Source organism: Tupaia chinensis, unplaced genomic scaffold (genome assembly GCF_000334495.1).
Source record: "Tupaia chinensis unplaced genomic scaffold, TupChi_1.0 Scaffold000555_1, whole genome shotgun sequence".
Lineage (NCBI taxonomy): Eukaryota > Metazoa > Chordata > Mammalia > Scandentia > Tupaiidae > Tupaia > Tupaia belangeri.
The window spans coordinates 477,393-481,108 of NW_006160067.1; positions in this window are offsets into that span (position 1 = coordinate 477,393).

Sequence of the window (3,716 nt, forward strand, 5' to 3'; positions counted from 1 at the left end):
TCCCTCATTTCCAGCACTATGCCATATTCCCACAGGCACTACAACCATCCTGTTTCTTCCTCTTAGTTAAAATATATGTGCAAAATCTTGTTTGCATCATGCTAAAAAAAAGTAGCCAGGTCCTTCTAGCTCTTGCCATTTTTGACATTCTTTATTCAAGCTCCTTCCATATTTCCTAACTTCTCCCCCCTTATTTTTATCTGACCTCAATGAAAAACATTCCTTTGCATTAGATTATATATACTCACACTGACAGATAAACTTCATCATCTATGTAATTTTGAAACACATTCCCTTTTTAAGACTCTTCTCATGAGAACATAGGTATTCTTTGGAAACTTTACGTTTTTATATTGTATTTTCATGAAGATGAGAATATCTTCTACCAGTGGGCAATAATGTTTTTTTTCTTTTTGGTTGTGTGAAGCTCCAAGGAAAAGCTGAGTCTGCTCTTTCTAATCACTTTCATCTTAGTGGGCAGAACTAACCCCATGCAGCTATTTTCTCAGGTTTACTTCTTTTGAAGAGGAATTATGTATTTATCCTCTGTTTACAGTAAAACGATAAGTTTAGCATATGAGTAAGTCTCTCATTCGTATTCTCTTTTGCTCCTATGGTGCTGCCTTTGGAATCATTAGACAAGCCTTAAACATTTCACTCATCTGATCAGACAAAATATAAATCACCTCTTTCACCATGCCACCTTTCAGTCTTTCTTTTCATCCTGGTTTTCTCTGTGTGTACGGGAGGTGGTGGTGGTGGTGGTGGTGGTGGTGGTGGTGGTGGTGGTGGAGGTGGAGAGTGAGAGTGGTGTGTGTGTGTGTGTGTGTGTGTGTGTGTGTGTGTGTGATCTGCTATACTCAATATTACCATAGGTGCTCAGGTTTCCAAAAGGGATAAGACATTAATACATACTTGAATTGCTGCCCTCGTTTTATCTTTATCTTTTTTTTAATGGTTATCAGATTTTTCTGAGCCACTGTAGAAAGTCTCCAATTTGAAGGAAAAAAAAAAGAAGAAGAAGAAGAAGAAGAACCTCCCGTGCGTTGATTTGTAATTATTCGTAATTACCCAGGCCATTCATGTAGACCCTTACAGTGCATTCTAACAAGCATCTTTCTCACAGGGTTCCTTAATCTGCCTTTTCTTTCTTAATTTTCCCCTTCTCTCCACTCAGAACCTTTTATCCGATCTGCAAAGTCTCACATTAATGGCATCTTCCTGAACGTGTCCTATTCACCACTGTCACTCACGCCAGGATCGCGCACATAGGCGACACCACCTTGGTTTCAGCTGTTTCATCTAGTCTCTCCTACTGAGATTAAGTGCAGGTGTAACAGATATCTGATTTTCATGTGCAGTCCTTTAGCAGCATATGCACTTATCCCAGGTGTCTTATACATATAAACTAGATGATCAAATGCTTCTGTTACAGTAGCCCCGACTTTTCTTGTCCAACTATGAAATCAATTGTATAAGAAAGAAAGCCTCCACAATTTCTTTCAGGATGGCCACTCTCTAAGTCACGTGCACCAAACCAGAAGATGGCAGTCACAGGGCCAGCAGATGGTGTAGTTGTTACACTGCGGGACTCCCATGTTGTTGACCACAGTTCAAGTTATGGAGCTGCTGACTTAAAACTCACACCAGGTGCATATGTGTGCAAGCCCAAGATCCCAAGAGAAGAATGCAGGAGAAGGGATTGGGGAGAGTGACCCTTCCCCATTGAAGGGGGGAAGGGAGGTGATTTCTTGCTTTGTGTATCTCTGCCCCTCTGTCTGTCTGTCTGTCTGTCTGTCTGTCTGTCTGTCTCTCTCTGGCGAGCGTACATGCCTTATAGCAAAAATTCTCCTGAAAAAAGAAATAGCAATCACAATAATGGATTAAAACAACAAAATTAAACACTATTACCATGCTTTAAAACAAAATATTAAGCAGAAATTTAAATTGTTTCCTGTACAGAAAGTCAATCCCAATCCACAAAGATGTAATCATATTAACATCTTCAAGATATTGATAACCAGATGTTGAGAACTACTTGAATCATTTACTTTAGTCAATACTTAAGGAGGAAACTGACTCCTTAAAATGTACTCCTTCAACTTTCTATTTGCATAATTAAAGCTATGGAAGAAGCTCATTTGCACAGTTTGTTTTCCCATGGTAAGTGTTACCATGACAATGGTTATTGTTTGAGGATGATCAGGATGTTAGTATGAGTATTATTCAGTGCAGAATTATCAAGAATGATCCTACTCAATACGTCAGTGTATCTGAAAAAAAAAAAAGCTTAGAATATAGCCATTCTAAGCTTTTCTTAAATGAGATTTTTAAATTACATTTTAGGAAAGATGTAACTTTTTTTTCGAGAAGCACAGTATTGCTAATTTATTCAAATGTCACAAAACATTGGCTCAGGTCAGGTGATGGCACAGCTCTGTTCCCTATAGAAGGACAATGTCTTCTATTCATAATTACCTGCTGAGACAGTGTCATGAAAAGAACATTTCAATAGAAACTGCAGCAGCAAAAAACATTCGCTCTTTGAAAACATTATAATTATAGGATGAGGAATGTGCTTCATTTTTCCATTGTTAGGTCACTCGTCTATAGAAAACCCTTATGCTGTGTGTAGCAGGGAGCAGGCTTCAAACTGACATTAGCTACAACTGGGCATTTCTGGGGTTTGTTCTAACGTCGACTTGGGTCATGTCATATACAGACTTAAGATTCTTCCATCTACGGGATCAGCAGTTAATGTAATGGCTATGCCTCTGGACTCCCATGTAGTCGACTGTGGTTCGAATTCCGGACCTAGCGGCTTGAACTCACTCCGGGCACGTGTGCGTGCGTGCCCAAGATCCCAAGAAGAGAATGGAGGAGAAGGGACTGTGGCGTGGCCATCCCCCTGGAAGGTGATTTCTCACTTTCTGTCTCTCTATCGCTCTCTGTCTGTCTGGCAAGTGCATGTGCCCTATAGCTAAAACCTCTGCAAAACAATAAAAAATAAAAAGTAAATGAATTCTTTCATCTAGATTGAGGAGAATAATTTTTAACCCAATGTTAGGTACAGATGTTTGCACTGTACCTGACATACACTTAAAATTATAGGTGGCCACGAGTGCGCCCACATCTCGCCACTAATGTCTTCTCTGACCAGTGGGCAGCGCTGTCATACTCGGCGATGCAGGATGTGGGAACCCCACAGTTACAGAAGAACATGCACACACAGAAACTGATCTTGGTAGTCCTGCACTTGACAATCCCTGGCTCATGGGTATATTTTTAATCAATTATATAATAGATATTCATTCATTAGGACATAAAACTGAGTCTAAAGGGGGAAAAAAAAGTTGAATTCTAACTTATTTGCTCTTTGAAGTGTTTAAAGCCTCCAGGAGACATCCTTCTTTTGTTTCTTGAGTGATATGTATTATTTCTATATTTCAAAACAGTTGTCTAGTTATTTAGTTTCATTCTCTTCAAAATTTTCAAGCTAAATGACTTACGCTTCTTAAAAAAGTTATCATTTTTATACATTCAATCACCATATATCATTACAGTATGCAAAAGTAATTTTCCCAGCATGAATACACTGTATATTAATCCAGCCAGATATTGTCATACATGTTATCAATATGTCTGATATTCTTTCTTTTTCCTCTTTCGCTTTCTCTCACCTTACGTACATTTTTTATATGTATTTGTCTTTTTAA